General features: G+C 32.2%; 1 protein-coding gene across 2 annotated transcripts in view; it reads left to right on the plus strand.

Annotated features, from left to right (window-relative positions):
• Window positions 1–2386: 2386 nt before the first annotated feature.
• LOC124368092 (oxidative stress-induced growth inhibitor 2-like) overlaps window positions 2387–27687 on the plus strand; it is a 68898-nt gene continuing 43597 nt past the window's right edge. For both annotated transcript variants that reach the window (XM_046825368.1, XM_046825379.1), the window contains exon 1: window positions 2387–2644. The gene's annotated coding sequence lies outside the window, so the exon portion shown is untranslated. The remainder of the gene's footprint in view (window positions 2645–27687) is intronic.

Genomic DNA, 27687 nt, shown 5'->3' on the forward strand with positions numbered 1-27687 from the left:
ATATGCTATTTATTACATAATAACATGTTTATATAAACATTTCTGCTAAAAAAGTTCAATTAATGTCTTTTTAATACAATAAGAATAGTACGTTTTATGAATAGAAACACACAAAAAAGTAAAATTGTAATAACAATTTTAAATTTTAAATACTTATTACATAGTTGTGTCAATTAAGATTTTTAAAATACAAAGTTGAATATGTACAGCATATTTTATATTTTGACGAATCCTAAATGCACAATAAATGAGATTTAAATCTACATCAAGATCACAACTCAATTCAAAATTAAAAGTCTCCATTTTTTGACTAAAATTTTGTAGAATTAAGGGTAAATTTTACAACACTATTTTCTCTATGTAAAAGGAAAATAAATGGCATAGTATACCTGGACATATGCAGCACTTACCTGAAGTTGAAGTTTCCCTTTTAAACATTATGAAGTTATTACAATTACAGGTCTGAGAACCACGTTTGGTGGTTGTGCAACATAACAATACTGACCCTCTCTATAATGGTTACGACTGGTAGGATTTATCAGATTAGGGGTAGAGAAGTCGATCGAAAAAATATTTAAATTATACTATTGGACTGTTGATAACTACTCTAAGAGGGTAATAGAGAAGATTGTAATCGGCTTTCATTTTTAAAACAGCACCGTCAGTAACATACGGATACTTGAGTATGAACCCTTAGGAGGTTTCATAATACAGCGTAATAGGTTCTTACATTGTTTACTCGCCAAGAATAATGGGCCACGCGCCTTAATCTAATTTAACAAGACAAAGATAGTTGATTTGACTACGTATGACGTGCTGTGCTCAATTTTAGAAAAACTTCATAATACACGTCAACAGCTTTGGAATGTGCAATAAAAATTAATGATGTGTTACTTACATAATGGTTTTTTAAAGTAATTCTTGAATTAAAATGTGTTAAGACACAAACAGCCCGAGAGTAGTTCCCTGTGGAACACCATGATTTAGTTGTTTTTGAATACTCTTACATAATGAATTTTCAATCTTATGTTGCGGAGTCAATTCATAGTAAATACAATTAATCTAATTAAAAGATTAAATATTACATAAAAATTAAATTGTTACTCACTATACGATCCACCCTTGCATCCCAGTATCTCAAAGTTTGCGGTTAGTAATGTGCCACTCCTAAACATCTATAGGATTGTCCATATGTTTTAAGGGTTTTGTCTGTACTCAGTAAAGGTTCAACTGTTATATTTTTTGTAAAACTAGAAACTGATTTCATGCTGTAAACTGAAATCTCGTAATTCCACAATAGAACGCTCAGAACACAGCGCACTTGTAAATGTTGTAAGATGCATTCGATCGTCACAAGAACCGAGCTCTTCTGAAGAAAAGGAGATTGGCTTATCAGGAAAATAGATCTGCTGAATCAACTGTAACAATGAGATAACAAGATGAACCTCATCAGTCACAAACGTAAATCATATTACTACAATCATTGTCTTTGGTCAGGAGAAGAAATTAATACAGCTTCTGATATATGATAAATTTCGAGATATCTCGCCATTCAAATGAGGCTACCCGTAGTTATTTCATTAGCTGCCCTTTGTTATCCAGGCCAAACCAAGCAGAGATTGAGCATATGCCCTCTTATACAGAAGAGCAAACAGATTTATACAATCAGAAGTCAAAGATAAGGAATAGAAATAAGACCATCAGTATATTGTGAAAAAAATTAAGAATTATTGACATAAGCTAGGGACCAATATTGTACCTACAACTACGCATTTTTATATTTTTGTGAGAGTTATTATTACAGATCACTCTGTTCACGTTTTCGTTCGCGAACAACCACGCTCCACTTCTCTTTTCTTCTTTTTGGAAGAGGTTGAGCTAACTCCTATATTTTGTGATACTGATGTCAATATTGGTAGTTCAAGATTGTCCAAAAATCTCTTCCTAGATCTGGTTGACCTACTAAGGCAATAGTATCCTTGGTGCCACTGCTGGTATGATATGGTGATTTTTTTAAACTATATTTTCCTAACATTTTGCTTCGGTTCGTAAGTGCTTCATAACAGCACTATTTATTTAGATCCTTTATGGATATTAAATTTATTTTAAACTGATTCTATGTTATATTCATAGATCAGAAAATTACACGACAGAAAAATGTTAACCAAGCAACGGTAGTAAATATATTTTTAAGTGTCGTTTGTTTAGTGCGTAATGTTAATGAAAATTGCTGCAATTGAAAATATTGTCTGTCTGTTAGCAAGGATCCAGTTAGTTACAAATCAGTTGCTGTTATTTTTCCGCTAAATTGTCAGTCCGAGCATACGATAATTTAGTTTTTTAGAGTTGGCAACGAGCTAGGTTGGTAGCAATGAAACTTCGATCGCAGACAGACACCGGCTCAGTCGTCTGGTAGCGTTTGTGAGGAGTTTGAGGAATTTGCGTGGTATACAGTTTTTGTTTCACGATACTCTGCAATTTTGCACGCTTTTGTACTCACCAGATATAAGCACAACAGTTTTTATTTTAGCTTATTTACTGTCGTGACACAATTTATCAAAAAGATCCCAGGAATTCTGAATTTCTTAGTGCGAAAGATCTGAACGATTTTATTTTCTGATTTGTTTATATTTTTATAAAAAAGGTAAGTCTTTATATTGTAACGGTATAAATAAATAATTAGGTTATTAAGAATTGCTTTCACCTAAATTGTAAGTTTATATTTAGAATTTTAAATATTCACTGTACTCGTATTATATATACCGACCATGTATTGCTTTTAGATAACATTTTTGTACTATGCAGAATACATTTGTTGCTAACAGCTTATTTGTCGAACAAATATTTTATTTAAAACACACCTATTCCAAAACAGGTAATTACATAATTATCGTTACAATTCATAATTATATTTCAAGCCTGGAGTCAAGCCATCTTGTATAACACGTCCGACGAACTAAATTTAATTCCATGAAAATGAATTGAATTAATGATAATTGCAATTTAGTGATTTGCAATAATATCAATATCTGGAAACATATCCGAAAGTATTCTTTATGTTTTGGTTTTTAATCCAAGAATAAGCATAAGAATAAGAAGTGTCGTGCGTAGAACAAGTTATTGATGTCTGTTTAATGTACTACATATACGTATAAATTGAATGAATACATTATAATGTATTAGATATAGAACATTAGCCTATTTTAAATAATACGATTGATAACAAATTGTATTACTATAAATTAATTGTTATTAATTGGCAATTTATGGTTTTGTCACGTTTGAAATGAAGTATGCACTATTTTTAGTACTTATAAGCATCTCAATTATATTATATATTATTTTAGTTTGTTATTGTTGTTCAGATATGCGAATTATAGTGATAAAATATCTTTAACAGCCAACTAACGAGATGCTAAACTTGCAGTCACAGGGGAAATAGTAAAATACTACCTTATCATCGCATGCTATAATGTCTATTGACTATCTTGCATGCCTTGCCTGGCATTTTACCAGATCCCAACTAGCTTTCTAGTTGTTGTTCCTCTTTTTCTCCTCATTTGTGTAGTAAAGACAGTTGATAGGAACTTTCACAATCAGGGACGGGTAGGAAGCGCCAAATATTGCATCCCACAAAAATGTTTGTGTTCTAAAAATGTAACACTATAGTCTTACACCTTTCTTCCTTCTATTTTATCATAAATCCAGTCAAGTATATCACTTTAAACAATGTATTCTTCCGTTATATGGTGCAATATTTGTTTAGATATAAAAACTCAAGTTATTATAAACGTAATCATACAAATACATACTACGAGAAGCCACTGTAGTTCATATATCAAAGTAATGCAAAAACTTTCATTGTGATATTTCCAATTCAAAACTCTAAAGACAAAAAAATTAGGTGACATTTTGTATGATTTTTCCACGACTAATTACATACTTTTTAAGTAAATAGTTTTCCAATTCTGCAAAAAAAAATTTAAAGACCCAAGTAAAAATGCCTGAAGAGAAAAATGTGAAATTTGTGCAGTACGTACGTGCCAAGGAAGTGGAATGTTTTTTTATTAATTTTTGATATAAGGAAATTATATTTTTTAAAGTAAATTTGAGAAAATAATCTTTTAATAATTTTTTCTTGAACAAAGTAAAACCCTTATAAATAAAACATAACTTCATCCAGTGATATTTCATGTAAATGTTTGTAAAAATGTCTAATTCTTATATTTGACCATTTTTCTTTGGACATGATTATAAAATTTCGTACGATTCTGTTTCAATTTCCTGTCACTCTTGAAATAATAAATAAAAGTAAAGTAAAGATGTCTTATTTTACCAGGCGAAAAAATAAGAAAATACTTCCATATTTCCTATCTTCAGAAATAGTATATTTAAGGGCTGTGACTAAATATTCTAAAACCGATTGCAACATAAAACTTAAAGCCTACTCTCCATACTCTCCTGTGCATTTGCAGTATACCTAAATACTTAAATATGTATAAACATGTAATTTGTCAAAGACGTTTTATATATTTGTCAGAATACTTGTTTTACAACTCACCCGAAGCTTATCTTGCTCGGTTAACTTCGGCAGTAAACAACTAAACATAAAAATTATCAGAGTTTCTACAGATAACCCATTGCTTAATTTTAATGGATTACGTTAACAAGTTGAGAGACTATATTTATGTACGAACTGTACTCTGTGGTTATCCATATCCAGATTAGTAAACAGTATAAGCATAATCTCGTTTTTATGGTTGAACTGTAGGTCTACTATTCCAAGAGACTATATTTATGTACGAACTGTACTCTGTGGTTATCCATATCCAGATTAGTAAACAGTATAAGCATAATCTCGTTTTTATGGTTGAACTGTAGGTCTACTATTCCAAGAGACTATATTTATGTACGAACTGTACTCTGTGGTTATCCATATCCAGATTAGTAAACAGTATAAGCATAATCTCGTTTTTATGGTTGAACTGTAGGTCTACTATTCCAAGAGACTATATTTATGTACGAACTGTACTCTGTGGTTATCCATATCCAGATTAGTAAACAGTATAAGCATAATCTCGTTTTTATGGTTGAACTGTAGGTCTACTATTCCAAGAGACTATAGTTATGTACGAACTGTACTCTGTGGTTATCCATATCCAGATTAGTAAACAGTATAAGCATAATCTCGTTTTTATGGTTGAACTGTAGGTCTACTATTCCAAGAGACTATATTTATGTACGAACTGTACTCTGTGGTTATCCATATCCAGATTAGTAAACAGTATAAGCATAATCTCGTTTTTATGGTTGAACTGTAGGTCTACTATTCCAAGAGACTATATTTATGTACGAACTGTACTCTGTGGTTATCCATATCCAGATTAGTAAACAGTATAAGCATAATCTCGTTTTTATGGTTGAACTGTAGGTCTACTATTCCAAGAGACTATATTTATGTACGAACTGTACTCTGTGGTTATCCATATCCAGATTAGTAAACAGTATAAGCATAATCTCGTTTTTATGGTTGAACTGTAGGTCTACTATTCCAAGAGACTATATTTATGTACGAACTGTACTCTGTGGTTATCCATATCCAGATTAGTAAACAGTATAAGCATAATCTCGTTTTTATGGTTGAACTGTAGGTCTACTATTCCAAGAGACTATATTTATGTACGAACTGTACTCTGTGGTTATCCATATCCAGATTAGTAAACAGTATAAGCATAATCTCGTTTTTATGGTTGAACTGTAGGTCTACTATTCCAAGAGACTATATTTATGTACGAACTGTACTCTGTGGTTATCCATATCCAGATTAGTAAACAGTATAAGCATAATCTCGTTTTTATGGTTGAACTGTAGGTCTACTATTACTATCAATACGAAGAAAATTGTTCCACAAACTACGCCACGCACAAGGTTGAATTTTATCAGAATATTTTAGGATAAAACATTTATAGATTATTTTTAATTTTGTTCATATTTGTTCTTTTTGTTCATGTCTCATTTCGCACTGTGCCCACAATTGCAAATTTAAATGCTCTTTCTTAAAAGAAGAAAGAATCTAAGAATCTTTCTTAAGATTCTAAAGCTCTTAAGCTTTAGAATCAATCGAATAAAAAAACACTATTATTATAAAATTGGTAATTAATGCGGACATCTTAATTTAATTCAAACACGATTCCTTATAGTAAATATTTCTACAGCCGCAAAATAATGTTTTGTATGGCGAATATTACAAATACAATTTACATTGTAACAATTTTAGCAAGGAAATAGATAATATATTCAATATTTTCCGTGAGATAAGTAGTAGATAACCTTTTGGGGCTTAAGCGAAATTCTTTAAATGAACCGTTTAAAAATCTCAAAGTTTAATTACATACATTTTGTCAACATTTCTTTCTATTCATACTAAATTTGCAGTAAATTAAAAAATCTTAATTGCATAAAATTCGGTTTCCTTATTTTTTTAAACCTTGTTTTCCCGTTCCTTGACATTGTTATAACCAAGCACGCTTGAGTTGGTTGGAGCGTGTTGGAGTTGTCAGATCTTAAGAACGTCACTGCATTTTTCTAAACCTGCTTAGTTTGAAGCTTATTCAAGTTTCGTGTATGTAGTACTTTTGTAAATACAGCACACTAGAGGAAATCTTAGCTTCTTACAATTACTCTTTTATTTAAGTAGTTATTTGGGTTACTTAAGTAATAAATGATTTTTTTTTTTATTAAAATCAATTTGTTTCTTACAAAACATTTATAGTATACTCTAAAGGAGAAGAAATCCCTGGATTCAACTAATTAAAATGTAACTTTTCGTAAGAAAGTTAGGGTTTTGTTAAATAACTTTTTCTTGGCCAATGCCAATTGGAATGGACAACTTAAATACGTGTTTCTATTCAACATTATGAGCAACAACACTCTGTGAGTGTAAATTTGACTCTCTAACTTTGTAGTTTGTTACTCTACCACGTATGTACCAGATGTTCACTGCAAGTATGATTTGCAGATGTAATAAATAGATTAAATTTATATACTCAGAATACCGAGTATATAATATATTATTATATAATATATTATTATATAATATATTATTATATAATATATTATTAATATAGTATATTACAATAGTAATGAAAAATCATTAATTTTTGTTTTGAAGAATAACGCTTAATTATATTGGATATCAACCTTTATTATTTCATGAGGTTTGAATACAATTTGAACCAATCGTACCATTTATATTTAAATCCCCTTAATTGTCGGGGATCGTAGAATATACTTGCCTAAACCATCGCAGGTAGTTCGTTACCATGCACGTAATCCGTGTAGATAGTGTCGAATTTTGTGATTTGTGTGTAGGATCTAACAATCTATACATTTATATGGTTTTGGCTATTGATATTTTACTGCGCCAGAAATGAAATCATGATTTGCACATTATCATTGATATCCGGAACTATCCGTCTCGGAGCCACAGGAAGTGATGGATAGTTCCAATTGGAAACTTTCCACGATTCATATAAAATATTCAACAACTTGCGTAACACATGTTAACATCAGCGTGAAAGGACCACCCTTTAGTTTTCAGCGAGTAACCTAAGCCCAAGGCTTCCCTTCATTATTACTGGTATGGACCGATTACTCGAAACACAAAGAAGCCTTACTACAGCCCTTGTAACCAAAATAAATCCTTCATTGTAGCGCCTCAACGCGAATAAGGGTTTGTTTGTACTTAAACATCAATACATCACTTGATCGTCAGAGGACTAGTCTCTGATAGCTGCAGGATAAAAATTAGTAGTGTTAAACTCTGTGTATTTATTAGTAAATAAATAAAAATAATTGTTATGCTTTTAGTATCTTTGAAGCTTGAGCCTTTTGTGTCTTTTCAGACAGACTCGGAACAGAAACCCCTATCAGTAAATTGCACCCGAAAGATTATTTTACTTCTATGGTTTTCATAATCCAACAACAACTACTGTCACTATTACATATGATATTAACATGGCATAAATGATGAAAGTTTACAATTTAGCAGAAAAAAAATATTCAGATTTAAGTATTTCCTGTCTGATACAATATTCTCTGATCGATTCTATATAAAGGCCGTGTGACAACTATTTCCCATATCATACATACGTCAATAACTTATCCGAGTGTTCAATCCGGTTTAATTCAAGTCTTGAAATATTTCTCCATTTCCAAACTATTTTTTTTATTCCAAAAATCCCGATTCGTTAGGTTTTGGTTTTCACGCTAAAGAAAGCAATAGACTGGGCATTCTCATTCTAGGGGCATTACAGTAGTTGAAGACGAACCACGCCGGCTTATTGGAGAAAACTTTGAACCGATGCCTATGTCTAAAGCTGAGGCTTTCATCGCATTTCTTTAACACTGCCGTGAAGCATAGTTACAATGGCGATAACATTCTGAAATGTTGTACTCGTGAAGTATACTGGCATAATAATAAGCATTTTAGAAAGTCTAGTTTGCTTTTCATTTTTATTAAAATAGGTTGTAAATGTTAGTAATAAAACTTTCGTAATTACAAAATATCAAGATGTCTTTTTGTGAGAGAAAGTTATTGTTTAACCAGGCGATTTTTGTCAGCGAGAAAGTAGGTGGATAACCCTTATATATTTGTACAAACTCCGTAGTTTGGCTAGAAATGAAATCGGAAGTAAGTTGGTCACCCGTGCCATTCTATAATGCCACATCACTAGTATTGTAGGCCTACGTCTATAAAATTGTTATCAAACTAGCCCATAAATTCTTATGAAATATTTTTTTAATAATTCCATTTGCCATTTAAGTTAAATATAAAATCTTTAAATGCTAATGTGGTATATATAGTTGTATAAGACTACATAAATTACCGATACAATAATAAATCTGTTGAAAGAGAAATTATATGATGAGAGTATTGTTTTACTTAACGTACTAAACAAATAAGTGTATGCATTTTCATGTTTTGAAGAAGGACAGAACAAATTATATTACGTCCAACAACATTACAAATTAACAAATTGTCTCTTGTTGTATAAAATAGTTAAAATAAAGCCATGGATTTGGCATGCACTTCCTCCCCACTTCTCATTTGCCGTTCAATATGTTTCTTTCTTTGGTCTCTCGTTTGTTAGTGTCCACAATCGAATGATCATCAAACGCTCCCACTATACAAAACTGTGAGTAGGTGTATACTATTAGAGTAGATGTTCTGGAATACATGAAATAATGATTTAATCAAGGACAGTAAAAGATCGATCAAGATTCTGACTATTTAAATGAGTAGAACTTTCGAAAGAGTTCACTACATCGTCTGCAGGTCCTTGGCACCGTGTCACGGACCTGGCGACATACCAGACCTCCTCTGTCTCTGCCAGTCGTAGAACCAGCCTACATTTACATACACAATCCCATCTGCAATTCCTATGTGTCACTCGCCCGTGTTGTAAGTTGATTCAGTGAATTTCCAAGTGATGAATGCAAATAATACTTCCGCGCAAACGTTTGTTTTCTGACGAGCAGATTAGGTCCAATGATAATTTTAGATTTCTTATTTTTAAGGAGGTTCAATCGATTATGGGTTGGAAAAAAATTGTATGTTAAATTCAAAACCCTTTTTAATTTCCCTTACTATGAAAAGTATTAAACAAGTTTTTTTTTATCAAATTACGTGACATTGCACGCATTGAAAGTAGAATATTTAAGACAAGGTGTAACATTTCTTTTGTTATAAACTGTTAATTTACTTAAGAAAACGTTTAAAACAGATAGTTAAAACAATTTAATTTAATTAAAACACATTATTTATCTCCAAAATACGATTGCACCGCCTAAAATGGTTCCCGCAACAGTTACGGTACTCGCTGTTTGTCTGCACGAAAGTTTTGATTGAATGTTCTCTAAATGTTACACGATTCCAAAACTTAGTCTCTTCGTGTCTGATTATTAACCCGTAACCGAGCCCACGTACTGAACTGAAGCCCTCGTTTATAACCGGGAACACAAGAATTCAAAATTACAATCAGTCTTTTACACACAAGAGTCCCTGTCGTGGTTGATTTAATAGTGATAAGGGAACGGTTTAAATTATAGAGGCTAAGTTCAATAACAAATTTCAACAAAGTTCTCATTCAAACAAGGATATCATTTTATCGTATATTGAATGGTATACGATAATTTTTCAATTTCTTTTCGGTACAGAATAATGTACATCCTAAACATTGATTTGTAACTGATACCTGACGAGTTTGTGACAACAATCGTAATCAATTTTTAAATTCTCGAAAGATTTCCAGATTCTAATCGTATCTAAAAAGTGAATTTCTAATAACTTGTTCACTTCCCAACCAACTTAAAGTTGGTACATATAATGAAGTGATTTTTCATGTTCTCAAAACTTTGTAGTCTTGAGAGGTACATTACACTTTGTGTAATCATATTAAAACAGTTTCAAGAGTATTTAAAAACTTTTCCAACAACAAAGCTAAACCTCGCGCGCTTTTACAACCTTATTTTTAATCGTAGCGGGATGATATGTGTCTTTGAAGATCTTATCCAAACGCTTAGTGTTATCCATTACCCATCCAAACGCTTTTTAATATGTCTTGTAAAGTGTATACTTTGTTATTGAAGAAGTTTAATTGAAGAAGTACAAACAAGTTTGTACTGTATTCTCGAAAATACTAAAAAGCGATCAAGACAAGAAATCAATATTAAGAGACATAAATTTATATAAGACATCTCTCATAAATAACTGACTAAAAGTTAGGTTGTGAATATGGATATGTTTTGCATTGTTCTTATGGGGTCAAATAAAACGGTTGCCACTACAGTTGCCTCATAATGTGTGCGATTCCATTATAAGATTGTAATTAAAAATATAGTAAATCTGATTTTGAGTGTTGTTTCAATAGTAACTTTTTGATCCAGAATTAACTTGCAAATTATATTTCGAGTAAGTGTCATTATGTCGTGTGTTGAAATATTAAATCATATGTTACATAATGGAGGTATTTGATTGTAAAATGGTTTCTTTAGATTATGAAATCCTATTGATGCAGTAAGTAGTTTGTAGTGTGAACTTAATAATAAATTGCAATGTTGCTGTATGTTTTTAAACGTTATTTTTTTATCGTTTTTTCATATTTAAAGTGTAACAAAATGCATATAGACATTTCATAAACTCGTCTTTTAAAACTTTTCCAAATCAACCACTAAAATAATAATAGCCATTTTTATTGATAAATAAAAGGAAGGTGTGTAACCAAGGTTGTACATCAAACATTTTTAATATGCCAATTTCATATAAAATGAAAAATGAAAATAACTATATAAACGTTTTGCTTTCAGAGTTTATACATTGAGAGAGTTATTGTATAAATCCGACTCATCTTTATGACATATGGTGTATATCTAAATAAATTTAGTTTGCGTTTTTAATAAGGTATAAAATATATAAAAGCAGATTTAATGGCTCTCTACTGAATTCTTTTCTCTAACGACGGAGTTTTTTTTTAAACGACAAGCAGTATCTTTAACCAATTTTTAATATAGTTGTGTAATGGGTTTCTCATTGCTTACTGCGTATATGCCAGAAGAAACTTTTAAACTCTCTGTGATGAGGTGTTCCTTAAAATGTAGATCGCAGCGAGTGTTAAAGGAAGTATATCAAACTTGAGTATAAAGAAGTACTATACAGTATTGCACAATACCGGGCTGCGTGTTGAGTACCGGGTGCGATATCACCACGACGCGACGCGACGCTTCACAAGTTATCAGCTGTTTTCTCAATTCTCTATTTTCGCCAGATAATTTTAACTCTTGATATTTGACCTGACCCTAATCGCGGGAAAATTACCAGCAACATTTTGTTATCTGGACCCCCAAGTCAGCGTTGGCACCGGAATAAAAAACTCTGACCTTTTGTAACTGATAAAGTCCAGCGATTTAATTATTGTGTAATGCAAATATATAGTTGACTGTGTCCTCGTATTTTTGAAGGAACGAGCTTTCAACTTTGTTTCCTCAGTTTTTAGCTCTTACAATGAAGGTAATGACATATTTATGAGGTAGCACATAATAAAAAAAATGCTAATTTACTTTGCAATCAATATTAAAAACAACTCTCAATACTAAATTATTAAATTGTTTAGTTCAGTGTTTAATACCTGTATTTTAACTTCTGCGAGTACATCATCTATCGTCAATTTTAGAATTGACAATTGACATATAATTTACATGTTACAACATCTTGTAGTTGTCGGATTCACGGAATCGGATTTACGTACGCACTACTCAATTTCGGTTTGTTGTAGACGTGTATCAAATTTAGTACAATGTAAGAATATTTTACTTAAGAATATTCAATGATAGAAGCATTGTTACAATTCACACATTTTCATAAGATGAACATATTGCAACAATTGTTTGAACCTTATAATGGCGGTTCGTTTAAGTCAGTATAACAATTTTCCAGCGTTTTAATTGTCCCTTTAAATACATTAAAACTCAAACTAAAGATATGAGAATTTGATATTACTGCTGAAATAGAATTTTAATAAACATATATTATGTTACGTTTGAATTTTTGTGCGCGAGTTCCCCCACACAATAAACATTTATCAGAAAGTCGGGGTAAATAAGTACTTGTTAAACTCCTTGTGGTTTTAAAAATATGTTTTCAGCTTTTGAACACATATCTCGACACTATTTAGAATATTCACAGGTATTTTGCTACTAAAAATTATATAATATTTGTTGATTAGTCAACGTCTCTAGTGATTCTGATTATCAACAACTGCGGTTTGAGCTTCGCTTCTTTATATATAAAGAATAACAGTGGACCGAGTACAGTCATGAGGAAGTCCTCCGGTGACAGGTTTCCCCAGAGAGTCATTATTGTTTGATATATTGACGACGTCTATAGAGATATGTTCAGCCAGTTACACATATTGATTGGACTAATTTGCTGTTATTTAGACAGAACAGAATTGTGAACAATCTTAATTTTCATTTAATCAAAGGCTTTTAAAAGTAAAATGTTGGGGCATTTTTGTGTTATGATTTGTGTACGAATTCGGCCTAACTACTTGGGTAGAGATCTGTTCATTGGGTTAAAAGAGGGAGTAAACCCTTTCATGAAATTTTCCTTTTTTTATATATTATGACAGCGAAATAATAAAATACCGATTTTTCTAATTGTACATGAGAAGAGTTTGTCTGTGGTGTAAGAAAAGAATATAAGGAAAGATAAAGAGGCCGAAAGTGATCTGAACGGCATATCTGAACGGTCTCGTGATTTTTTAACAGATGCTGATGTGATTGTTATTTAAGTGGCTAACTACTAATAACTTTTAGGCTAAGTGTCATGTTACACAAAAATGACCTGTAAAATCATTTCATCAGTTGATATTTGTTAACTAAATTCGCTATCCTTCCATTTCGACATCTACCAACATTATTGAGCTGGCGGTCGATTCCTTTTTTGGAGGAAATTTCTTTGCCGATTTCTGGAATAACAACTAGACTTTGTTTTTTTAAATCCAACCGAGTTATTGTCATACATTTGACATACGCGGATTTTCACATAATAGGAAATAATGTATGCAGATGTATCAGTCCTAAATCCTTACTTTTAGGTTTTTAATTTTAAAACAGAAAATATATGAAACATGCAATATGATTTAATACTGAGATTGTAGTATCCCCAGACGATTTTGGTACAAATAGATTTTTAACTGCCAACCTTATTTACTATTGTTAGTATAATATTTTACAACGTAACACAATGTCAAGCATTTCTGAACTTTTGCATCTTTTATTGTTGCAGTTACACTTTCCCTGAAATTGCTATTAACCACACATGTGCAGAACTAATAAACCAATTATTATCTAGAGTGTAGGTGAGCACTATCATGTTTTATAGGTTTTCTGTCACAGTAAGTTTGTGTGGGTGTGGAGGTATTACATTCTGATAAGAAACCTAATTCGCGTGCAAAACCACGAGAATTTACTATTAGGCTACAGTGGTCTTCTTTATTGAAGTTAAGTAGTTTTTATAGTTTAAAAATTGTCAAGTAATTCGTGTTTAGTTTTAAAATTGCAGAAGTATTCACACTTTTCTATTATCAGACAACAAAACTCTACCTATATTATTATAATATTGTGATATTGATTGAGAGGTAAGTCAAGAACGTGATTGCAGACAAACGGGGACGTGAAAGAACTATGCGCGTAAGCTACCTTTTCAGAAAATTGATATTAGTCGTATGTCATTACATTTGTTGTAAAAGTTGTTCGAGCTTAAGGAAGTGGGGCTATTAAAAAGCGGAGTTTTATTGATAACAAAATGGCGATCCTCTTGTCGTAGTAGTTATGGTTTAGGTAAGTGGCTAGCGTGATTAAAATAAAACATTCATAAAACGTTATAAAAAAAAATAAAATTACACCAACAAGTACAAAAATTGAGGAATTGATTAATTGTAGGCTACAGTTTAGTTTTTGTTTAGTTCTAACATAAATTCCCGTGCATATTAATCTGTATAGCCTACGTCAGCTAGGAATCCCGACTTCCCGGAACAAAACATCAACCTCCGTGAGTCAGGTTAGTCATTGAGTTGTGATACTGTTAGAATCAGATGTGAAACATTTACGTGGCCACTTTTCTTTGGAATTTCAATGTCTACACCATCGTAAGTAAAACTCATTTGTAAGATATAAATGAAAGGCTAACTACAAATTAACTTTTAACTATTTGTAAGTTAATAAAATATGTAATTAACATGCGGCGATCATTGTGGCGTTTTAAATAGAACTACAGTCTGTTTTGGTATTGTTTCCCGTACTGTTTTCAAAAGGTTTTGAAAAGTCATAAAATATGGAAATATCCTACTAAAAACTGTTAGCTAATCCTTTACTAATCCTATAAGTAAAGGAAAGGTAAAGGATAGGCCGAGCCAGCCTCTGAAATTAGACGCCAGTTCGTGTCCCCAGATACTCCGTTGTATCGTTTTATTATGAAGTAATCTTAGTTATTAAAAATAATTTATTCAACTTTATTAGGGTGGCGCAATCGGTTTTCGTTGGCCATATTTTTAACATCTCACAATTTCTGAAGACAGGAAAATAGGAAAATTCTGTTTGATCATTACAGATGGAGTCGTATAAATTACAAGAAGAGTTTTTAGGGACGTCTGTAACGCCCTAAGAAAAAATGTTTATGCAAAATATAAAAAGTATTTACTATATGGGCATGGAAGATGGCTGGAAGGTATGATGTATTTCTATCTATAACAAATTAATTTTTCAAAGTAACGTTCTACTAAAACATGTAATTTCCTTAAATATAATTTAATTAATCATAATTCAAAACACTTGCGTGAAGCTATAACTCGTGTACACACTGTTAAAAATTCACATTTTTATCCTCAATCGTGTGCATTTGGGTCTTGTTACAAAATTCCCTACATTCCCATTTTAAATGCCCTTAATTCCTCTTAGAGTGCCGAAAACTATTTCTGTCTTCTGGGAAGTTCTTTTAAAGGCCAATACGTTAAAATAAATAAAAATATTCCAATCAAGGATCGATTGCTCTGCCTTAAGGTTTTAAATCACTTCCAATGCCCAATATGTGTTTGAAATGACGTTGAATGTTGTTTTAAAATCCCTATCAACAACTATTTTATTGACTATTCATATAAAACTATAACAATGTTAATGACCGCATTAAAATATGACGGAAGAATTCTCCTTCCGATTTTGCCAAAAAGAATAACATTGTGTCTTAAAATACATCATTAGATAATGCGTATTTTCGCAGGAGTGTTATTATAAAATTGTGGTAGATAAGGGGACGGCCCTCACCTTCCTGATAACTCGGCAGTGATAAGGGCCGCACAAGTCGCAAGTCACTCTGTGGAGATGTGTGGTGCAACTCGTTCGTCACCACTCGACACTAACAGCACGATACTACGTCTGTGTACCGATTGGATCGTGCCACTCGTGTGCAAATATTCGGGTTTATGCAGATTATTGAACTTTTCAGTACAAATACGCGAAGTTCCGTCATAATCATGGGAATTGCTAAATAAACCGATACAGCGTATCGAAGGACTCGACAGGAGGTTACGTAAGAGTTATCGGATAGACGCACGGACTGCCCTTTGAACTTGAAAATCAATGGAGTTCTTCGTTAGGCCAAGAGGACCATTTTATTCCAGCGACAAGAGGTTCTTCCATATATCAAGTTCCAACTTATGATAACCTTTGTATCAAAAGTCATCACACAGACAGATAGATTGTCCTTGAACTTCTGGCCCCAATATCAGTAGGATTCTTCCTTGGATAAACCTTCTTTTTCAATTAATTACAATTTAATTTAAGGTAATTTTTATTACGTTGAAATCTCCCTCCATGTTTTGTTAACATGTGTTTATGTTTTTGCATGGATAATTAACTTATAAGTTATAGATCATATATATCTCTTTAGTGGGTTAAACACCTCTTTAAATATGTCCAAGAACGTTAAAAATCAATTTTGAGATGTTACCCCTACCTGCATTAGGTAGGAATAGGACTATTGGCGGCCATCTTGATTTTAGTCTCATAAGAACAATGTTAAATTCAAACATTTTACGATTTTATTTTAAGTGGTATACTCATTTTCAAGATATAATAAAATTAATACGCATCCAAAAGGTTTTTAATTTTTGTGATGTTGTTATTGTTCGGCCTACTTAGAGAAAATCTCAAACTTGTTTGCAAGTCCAACGTTAAGATAATAAAAAATTTATATATATATTATAACAGAAACGAAAAAGCGTTTGGATGTGTATTATTACTCATATCTTTAAAATGAAATCCCTTTCAAACTACAAAAAGGACGTAAAAACCTTATGGGCAAAATTTATGATCGTTTCGCAACAGCTTAGAATTAACCACAATTTTGAAAATTTCTGAACATATTATCTTTATTCTATAATTCGACGTACATATGTGTAGCATTCATTATTTTGCTTGGCAGATCTTTTTCAGTAGTGATCCCACATATCCAACTCCCAGTAAATGATATCGTGTAGACTGGTTCCACAATGTAGCATGTCTAGACAATAATCTGTATCGATGTTTGACATGAATATGACTTGCTGGACAGTTTTAGTTCAGGTACCACCATCCTCGCCGTTTATTCGACTAACCACAACATGGTGTTTGTTTACTTTTACATTCCCTCAATGTTTGTCTATCTATGTTTGCGCTTGTTCCATCATTTGCATGGTAATGAATATATCGATGTACTGACGTCAAAACTCGATTCTGTTGGAATGCACCCACTAATGCATTTGTATACTTATGTAATGCGCTCAAGTACATTTGTAATTATAATTAGTTCAGAAATGTCTATTTCCTTCTGTTTCTAAATAGCATTCTCAGTCCTGTCCAGACTATTCCTGTAGCAAAATTATTTATGTAACTGTCAAGTATCTCACCAATATTCAACGTAAATGGATTGCCAAATTGTATCAATATGTAGGCCTAGTATATTACGCTAGTTAGTATAAGACGTTCATAATATTTTGTTATTTTGTATTTTTGTATTAAGATGAATCTTTTATTTTAAACTAATTATTTTAACATACGAGAATTTCAAAATATTGGTAAAAAATAAATAATACAGTCTACAAAGTAAATATATGTTTATACAATCCAATTACAATAATTTATAAAAACACTGAGTATAAAATAACCTTCTTGATTATCTAAAATAAGCGTGATGTGACTAAAATGTAGAGAAATGATAACTCAGGTGGTTTGACAAATTTGTCTGCACCTGTTTATTATAACTAAGAACTAGAATGTCAGAGCGATTTCTCTCAAACCGTGTAAGCTTAACTTTCAAATTCTGTATGCTTGTAGTATGTTATATGTACAGACAATCACCTTATACGACCCTTCCGCACAAAAATTCCTGCAGGGAGATAATAAGGAAAAGTATGTCAGGAATGAATATAATCATGTCAAATTATGCATGTGATGGAGTTTAAAACAAAACAGTTGGAAACAAAACCACTATCAGAAGCAAAATGTGGACAGTCTCGAAGAAAATAATACAGCAATATCAATTGTAAGCCTACCTAATAAAAACCAACTTCTATCAAAGTATGACTTATAATTGACCATAAGAAAGTAATCTAGCGGGTGGTTATCTCATGTTTGTACTAAAATGCTAAATGCAATTTACTTTAAATTGTAATGTAACGTGTTTTAAAGATCTTTATAAAAAGTAACCTTATTTAGGTGTTTGAGTGCATATAACAATAAATCTAATAAAGATAAAAAATATATAAGCTTAATTTATGTTATACCATATTTAACTCAATTACGGAACACTGGAAGTATTTACAAATTAATCACGATATCGTGGAGCTGGGAATCACATACCATTATGCTTTAAATGTAATTTTCTCTCTGGACACTATCGTTAGTAAAATGAATACTATATTTGTTAAAATGTTGATTATATCAAGCTTGTGTAGACAGCGGAGTGTAGCAACCTGGAGCACTGTTAAAAATAGCCAAGATATATGATGTTGGTAAATAGTGCCTTGTATGAATTTTATAAAACCTACAATATTTGTTATGAAAGATATAAAAAATAAATAGTAGGAACAAAAAGCGTAAGGAATGGATATCTAATAACTTAATAAATCTTATACACTGGAAGAACGTCTTATATATAAAAATTATTGTAAAAATAAACTTAATGTGAAACTGAAGGAGGAGTACAGTAATTTGGCTAGGTTTGTAAATGGATGTATAACTCTCATGTAACTCTCAATTAAAAATGGGGATTCCACGTAACATAACTGGCAAGGAAGCTGATGAAAATAAATTATGCGTTGTACCACATGAAACAGTTTTTGAGTACATATTATTAATACAGTTATACATGTCATGCTTCGAGAACACAATGGGATATGGGATCGTACACTATGGTGGTACCTTTAGCACGGTGTTGCAGCCTGTGGTAATGAGTAAGACGCATGCTTTGCGAACGGTATTTGGCCTTCGGCGTACGGACAGAGCTAGTTACTTGTTCACTGATAACCATATCCTAACTTTCAAACAATTGTATGAGTTAAACGTATTGATGTATGTTTATAAACAGTTGCAGGATTATCCCATTAAAATGACGTACAGGGAAACAAGTGCTGTTAAAATCACATCTCTCGATGTACCAAATTATTTCAAAGAAATTTCCAGACATCAGTTTTTCTACACTGGTCCAAAATTTTTCAATAAATTTGTTGAGAGATATGGCAATGGTATATATTTTGAACGAAATCCTAAATTTAAGATGAAATGTTTAAAATTTATAATGGAGAATGAATTGAAGTTTAATGAAATGAAGTTTGTATCGGGAGTAAATCTGGAATTTGATCTGTTTTCTGTCCAGAGACAGTAAACAAATATGTCAAAAATAAAAAATAAATATGTCAATAACAGATTATTGACTTATTTTTTTTTTTTTATTCATTGCCATGTGTAAAAAATGTGTGTGTATGTGTTAGATTATTATTATTATTAAAGCCATTTGATTTTCTATAAAATTATATATACTGTTATTGTTATTATGTCAATTTATTGCTGTTATTTGTTGATTTGTTTCTATGTTTATACCTTGTTACTTGCTTATATTATTTATTCCTTGTTATATGTAAATGTGTGCATGTAGGTGTGTATATGTATGTAGATTTATATACATATATAACCTTGTTACTAATGTATATATGTATGTATTTATACGTGTTAGGTGTTAGTTGTTAGGTTGTTAGCAGTAGCATATTGGAAAACATGGTGGGCTCAATTACTTTATATTATGATTAGATTACTATAGTAAGTTTCAAACATGCATGCATGTAACTGGAATAATACATTTCTCTCGAATATCTATTTGTAATGTTTAAATAGAATAATTGTGAGTAACTTGTGCATATAGAAGATCTAAAATGAACTATTACAAGTAAAGGGATGACTGTCAAAATAAGTAATGTAAATACTGTAGCCTACCTTAGTAAGCCAACTTTACTTCCCGCACGCGCCATTATAGGGGCATTGCGAATGTACGGCAAAAAATGCATGTAATAATAGAAATAGAAATTGCGTGTAATGTTAATGTTTTGCATGTATTCAACTTTGTAATTCTCAGAATAAAGATCTTTTCAACTTGAACTTTGAACTATATGTAATGGTTTGAAATGCTCATCTTTTTACGGAGTAAATACAAAAAGTTGTGTAAGCAAAAATTATCAACACTTGCTAAAGCCACACAAGTACGATAGCATTTTTTTTGTAAAGTTTTATTACCAAAAATCACGGTTGAAAACCAGATCAAAGTTTAAACAAGATGCGTTCAATTAGTGTTTATAATATTTAAATACATAAAAACGCCTTTTATTTAAGCGTTGCTCATTACATTTTAACTGGTTTACAAATAGGGTGACCAAACGTCCCGGAAAACCGGGATTGTCCCTTTCATATGGCTGCATGACATAGGGCGTCCTGAAAAATTGTCTTCCTGGATAAATAATCTAAATATGTTAATATTTCATAATTATGTTAACATCGCATTATTATGATTGTACTCAGCTTGTCTACAAATTGATTGATTCTGCTATTTTATCATTGCTGTCATTGTTACCCATAAGGCCAATGTAAATTTATTGGCTGAACATGTAATACCCTCTCTTACAATCAAAATTGAAAATAGAAACATTACCGGAAACGCACATTCGCCTTACCAGAAATTAGCCCTCAAACTGTGGAAGGTGTTAGGTACAACTTGCGACTATAATATAATATAGAGGGATGTGTCTGGTGCTATTTATAGATTCAGACGTTTTGCTGGATGTGTCTGGGTGCTATTTATAGTTTCAAACGTTTTGCTGGATGTGTCTGGGTGCTATTTATAGTCTCAAACTTTTTGCTGGATGTGTCTGGAGTCTTAAAGTCTAATAATAGATTCAATAGACCAACATTACAACGAAATATGGAATACCAGGCTGTTCCATTGTGTACACGTTGAATGGTTTGATATATTTAACACCAGTTTACTTCTGTAAGTTTCTCATGAAATAATTTAACTACGGTAAACCTACTTCTTAAGGGGTGGACAGTGGGTCCACGGTCCCGGCCTGGGACCCACTGTCCGATTCACGGGTTTCTTTTGACGAGGGGTTGACAAGGGATCGTCGTACTCACACTGCAGCACTTGAATGTATGTTTCGAGATCTAAAAATGATATCTGCTAAATAGTTTTCAGTGCACTACATAAGACAGCTGCAAAAAGAATGAAACGAAATTATATACATAAAAAAAAATGGATGGTTGCCTGTAAAGTCGGTTTTTACGGGCGAAGATTTTACGTGACAACGTCTTTTTCTCGGTAGAATATTTATTGATATGAATATTATTAAATTGCACAATAGGAACAAGGAATTGAATGAAAATAAGAATTGCACAAATTTTAACTATAGAAATATATTTTGTTTACTAAAACATTGTACATAATTTGAAATTAATTAAAATTTGTTATTGTAAATGGTAAAGTTGAATAAAACATTTACTAAAATTGGAATTTGAAATTCTTGCTAAACACAGTTAAATTCTAACTTCACGCGTGGTGATTGGTCGGTTTAGTTCGTTTGTTTGGTCGCACTGTTATGACAGGTTAGAGGTTATAATTTGTTATTTTAAATGTTTGACTAGCAATACGCGCTGTTTCTTCTCAAGCGACTGAATTACGATTGATTGCAGAGTGATTTAAACTAATAATTTACTTAACACTATCAACATTTGTCAATAGTATGACATAACCTATAAACTCAGTTTCTCAACTTTTGTGTCAATCTAACAATTAATCAATCAATCATAGTTTACGATAATGAAATATCAGTGTACAATTATTTACCTTTATTGTTGTAGTTGTTGTAAATGACGAATCTAAGCACTCCACATTTTCACGAATAAACATAGTTATCTGCTTTATCCCGTGCGGCGGACCCACAGTTATCTGCTTTATCCCGTGCGGATCCCGTGCGGCAGACCCACTGAACGGGCATCGTAACGTTACCGGGCGTTACACTTTTTCATGAGTGACTCCGAGCCGCAACCTAATTTAAGACGTTGTCACGTCAATAAAGTCAGGTTAGTTACGCCATTTCTAACTTAAGAATGTCTGTAACGATTAAAGTGGTCTTTGTTTTATTGGATACGTTTTCGCTCCGACTAGGAGGGCAACGATTAAAATATCGTAAGAATGCACAAAAAATCAGGTAAAGAGAACAAGTCATTTATATAATACTGTAAGAGCCTGTTAACTTTAGTCAATTGTTCTGTGTAGACATTGTTTTATAGTAGCACAATCATAAATTACCTTACATTTAGTCGTAAAAGCATAGAGTACGCTTGATAATAACAACACTTCTTATTTCAAACTTTTTTGCGACCACTGTTGAGTACAAGTAAGACAAATATTTGTAGATAGGAAAACTAAAAGTTTTATTAAAAGTCTACTTTTAACTGTACACTTTTGTAAATATTGAGTATGCATGATGAGTACTGTATGCAGACATCAAAGGAATGTACTATATAACTTTTATATAGTTATAAAATGCATAGTTTATTTGACTTTTGACAGAAGTAGGCTTCTCAGAAGTTTATATGTACCTTATTCGAGAAAACAAAGCAATATTAACTAGAGCTTTTTTATTAACTAAACACCAAATTTTAAAACTTTTAACGGTTAACGGTTTATTTTAAAGGGGAATAAACTAATAGGGTTTAAGAATAAATTTAAGAATTTGGAGCGTTCTAAGTCGTTATAACTGCTAGTAATTAAACATGTTATCTCCTGTCGTTCCGGGATCACTATTTGAAATAACGTTAAATTTTTTCGCAGTAGGATAAAGCGATGAATAGCAATGGGAAGTTTGAATGAAACTAGACAAATTTTTTAGCAGTTCATCGAATTCCTGTTCGAGTGATATTTACAACGTATCGTTAGCGGCATAAGGTCACTATTATGTAAGTTAGTATGTCTGTGTAGGCAGATATTTTGTTTACTGTTTAGATTATATGCCAAGAGCCACTATTTAAGGTAATAAAATATTTTGTCTTCGTATCTATTTAACTTAATTTGGTAAAACTTTAAAAATGATATATTAGATATGAACTAAATGGTTATTTTAACTATTAACAATGTTAATAAAACAATAAACCATCAATTTCAATTAACGTGTACTACGAGTAACGTGTCTACTGGTATATACAGTATTATACAAACGATGGTCCAATAAAAGGAATAACTAATACTAACTTTCTGTAGATGTTTGTGATTCATTAGGACAATGCGAAATTAATCAGATAGTAATATAATGCTATATGGAATTCGTTAAGATATAATCCCTATTATTAATCCACTTCATATGTGATAGCTTGAGTAAACTATTGTTAATATTTGCTGCTTTAGCAGTACGCTGTGCGAATGTAGTGGAAGCATCACTGACCAGAATAAAGAATAAGTGCAGGTAGAAAAACTAATGCACGGCCAGATCAGTTTTGAAAAGTAGGACAGTTAGTCCACAGGTGTCGGCGTGGACTAACTGTCCTACCCTGCAGAAAAGTGACGTCAGCCACCCTCGTCAAACTAGGCGTGGACCTACAGTCCTACAATATTTAACAATTTAACTACAGTACTCTTGTATCAGCGCACCTTCAGATTCACATACTTACAGCACCATACGTTATCAACACACCTGTATTGACACCGTATGACGACTACATTTATTTAATTATATTATACTTGAATATTCTACACAAACAGGAGCTTATAATTGAAGTATTGCTTGTGAACCACATTTATATAGGAGTGGAATATGTTTTTAGAACGGCTTATCACTATCAATGCGATGAAAATGCGGGAATTTCAGTAAAATAATTCCCTATGTTACAGCAGGGCTGCAAGTGTTCACCTTTAGGAACACAGATTCCTGTGTCTCCCTGCATTTTTCTGACAAACGATTTGGCACCGTCAAGGTCAAAACATGACAAAGCTGAGGAAATCCAGCAGGAAACGGAAATGCGGTCATCCACACAATATAGTATCAAATACATTTCCTTGGATAACAGTTATCATTATCATAAAGCCAAGCCCTATCTGTTACTATCAGTTAAAGAGAGCAGAGAAGATTTCCTTACTTCTTGGTGGGGATTTATCCCGCAGAGGAAGACAATTCCCTTCTAACTGCACAGGTAACTTTATTCACGACGCTGACGCCATGACTAGTGAATAAATTATCGAAACTCATTTTAATTAAATGGTTATTGCTTTTTTTTATTAATCATTACGCCTAAGGGAGTTTACCAAGGGGACCCAACCAGTAAATGTGGTGTTTTTAAACATAATGCTTCATCTGTTTATTATATTATATTATTTCCATTAGGCCTATCTTAATTTTTCTTATAAAGTCGTACACGTAATAGTTTATTACAAATTATAGCTGAACAAATATCTGCACTGTGCTATAAAAATCAATCATGCATATATTAAGGTATATTAGGGTGTAATTTTCCGTTGTTTTGTACCTATTTTCCTTGTACGACCGAACAATACTTAAAATGAACTCATTTATGTTACCTGGAATCTCTTCATCCCCGATTCTCATGTAGCCTTTAATATCCACAGTATTATATCACAACTTTTCGCTTTTGCTCATAGTAATTTATATTTGTTCATCAATAGCCGAGACGTGGGCTACAAAATTTACAATTTTTATCTACAAACAATATAATCTGTAGGCCAATTTTATTGATATGCTGAGATATACACATAAAGCTTTAACAATTGTTCATTTAAAATATGAACTTAAAGATTAAAGTAGCTTGTTCTTTACCGGCTACCTTCTACAACTGAAGATCAAAGTGTTTACTTATATTAAAAAGCTCTGTAGTAACTAAAAACTTCACAAACATCGTGTACGCCAGTAATACAATGTGTAATTAATATACTAAACGTTGCAAACATTCACTTGCAGGTACGAAAGAATTTATTTCCATATACAGTATAAATAAGGGAACTGACCTTGATGCATATTTTGTAGTATTCCGGGATGATTCTGTAATGTGACGAGGAAAACAAATAGCGCAGTATAATGACAACGTGTTCAAGTTTCCAAGTAAAGGTTGCGCGATAATTCAGACCAGGACAGTCAGGTGAGACAACGCGAAGGACGACAGTTCAAGGTCAACCGATTGTCCTCAACAATGAACCAACCCAGCCAATGAGAGCTTACTATTCGTGAGCTCCACGAATCTCCTGTTAGCATTCCTGCCTATGAATTTATTGATATTCTTAGAAAAGTAAACGTGTTAATTTGACTAGGTGCCGATTTCCTTACTGTAGTAATTTTAGTATACAAGGGCACTTAAAATACAAATTTATTGCAAATATGCAGCAGATAGATTAGTTAACAAAGATTCTAATAGCAATCATTATGTCACATATAAGTATGAAATTCTGTTAAGGCTTACAGAACTTAATAGGTATTAAGTATTAATTTAATACCTTGCACATTTTGGCTCCAAATTAATAATTATGTAAACATAATTTCGAATTGCTAATACTATTTTTTGGTTCTATAAATATTTATGAACTCGTTTCAAAACACATTTTTTTGACAACTTTGCTAATTTATTTGTACAGTATTGATAGACGGAATCCTAGCAAACACCTAGTATCAGTTAGACCTGCTATAATTAATTAGTTTAACATCTGGTTTAGTAGATTGTGTATACATAATTGGGCTAGGGCAATAAATCCTACTCATGGTAGCACCTACGTATAATTACTACCGAAATTTATATAACGTAACTCCCAGTTCCACATTTTTATATCTATCTATATCATCTCTCTTATTAACGCAGCTTGTTGAAACGGTAGCTGTCCCTCATATATATATATATATATATATATATATATATATATATATATATATATATATCGTGGCTAAGTTCGTCTGCCTGATATGCCATTTCGTTTTGGTATAGCGCCCGTTCAAACTAAAAACTGACGATTGCGTTATTTACCAACGTAGAGAAACAAAATAAATAGTATTCTGTAATGCGTATAACATTCCTAAAATTTCCTAAACAAGCCTAAACAATTCTTTTTATATCTCAAACGGTTTTCTAGACCTCGATTACATGTAAATCCCCAAAGAAGTGGCGAAATAAATGCTAAAACAAATTTGGTATAAAAAGTAATCTTATAAAATAAAATATGTCAGATAACTCATTGGCGAGCTTGGTAGTAGGGCATTTCGTTCCAACAGGAGGCCTTTCCAACTTACAACATCTCAACTCCGTTATTCATGGGTTTAGTAAATTATTGCTTATGTATAAATAAAATTGGGACCCTGTATTTATACAATAAACCATATTAATATTTGGTTGTAACACAATATATCTACTTCTGACTTAGCCGGAAGGACATTTTCATCTATAATAACATATTCTAGGTATTTTTATGCATCACGTATTCCCACTTTTAGGTCCTAATTTCGTTGCGGAACTGGGGAGAGAATGTCGTGAAAGTATAGGAGTAACTTCGCTCAACTGTACTTAAGCTAAAATAGTGCAAAAATATCTAATTCCAAAAATAAATACAATTAAGAAGTACTTACAAATTAAAGATTGGTGGTTAGGTGCTTTGAAATTCGTGGGAAATGGTTAATGCGACAGTTCAAACATACAATACCGATTTCTAAAAAAAATCTTAGGCTGGACCTAGCATGTTTTAACAGACATTTATACATGATATACAACAAAATCTACCAGATTTAAACGACGTTAAAGTTCGTTTCATTAAAAAAACAGTCTAGAGTTGTAAATGAATCGCTGTAATAAAAACATACGACGGTTTTATATAAGTGAAGGCCTTACGGCATATAGAAGACTGGCTATCCGAAAGTTTATCAGAAGATAAGTATTTTTGTTCACTACTACGGTTACCAGAGTGGAGGGCACTTGTACGAAGGCGTTTCCGTTTCCGTCCACCCTTGGAGCCTTTGCCAACTAGAGCACCAGTCTCACACTGCAGGGCGATGGTGGGCGGAGGCTGTTTACAATTAGCATCCTAACAAGAAACACTTGTTGTTACAGTATGTATGGATGACGCACAACATAGCATAGTAAATGAATAGAACAGATTTATCTTACAGTTATATTTAACTGCATTCACCGGTGGTATACCGGAGCTGGGCGGAGGCTGTTTACAATTAGCATCCTAGCAAGAAACACTTGTTGTTACAGTATGTATGGATGACGCACAACATAGCATAGTAAATGAATAGAACAGATTTATCTTACAGTTATATTTAACTGCATTCACCGGTGGTATACCGGAGCTGGGCGGAGGCTGTTTACAATTAGCATTCTAGCAAGAAACACTTGTTGTTACAGTATGTATGGATGACGCACAACATAGCATAGTAAATGAATAGAACAGATTTATCTTACAGTTATATTTAACTGCATTCACCGGTGATCTACCGGAGCTGGACGGAGGCTGTTTACAATTAGCATCCTAGCAAGAAACACTTGTTGTTACAGTATGTA

Source organism: Homalodisca vitripennis, chromosome 1 (assembly GCF_021130785.1).
Source record: "Homalodisca vitripennis isolate AUS2020 chromosome 1, UT_GWSS_2.1, whole genome shotgun sequence".
In the NCBI taxonomy this organism is placed as follows: Eukaryota; Metazoa; Arthropoda; class Insecta; order Hemiptera; family Cicadellidae; genus Homalodisca; species Homalodisca vitripennis.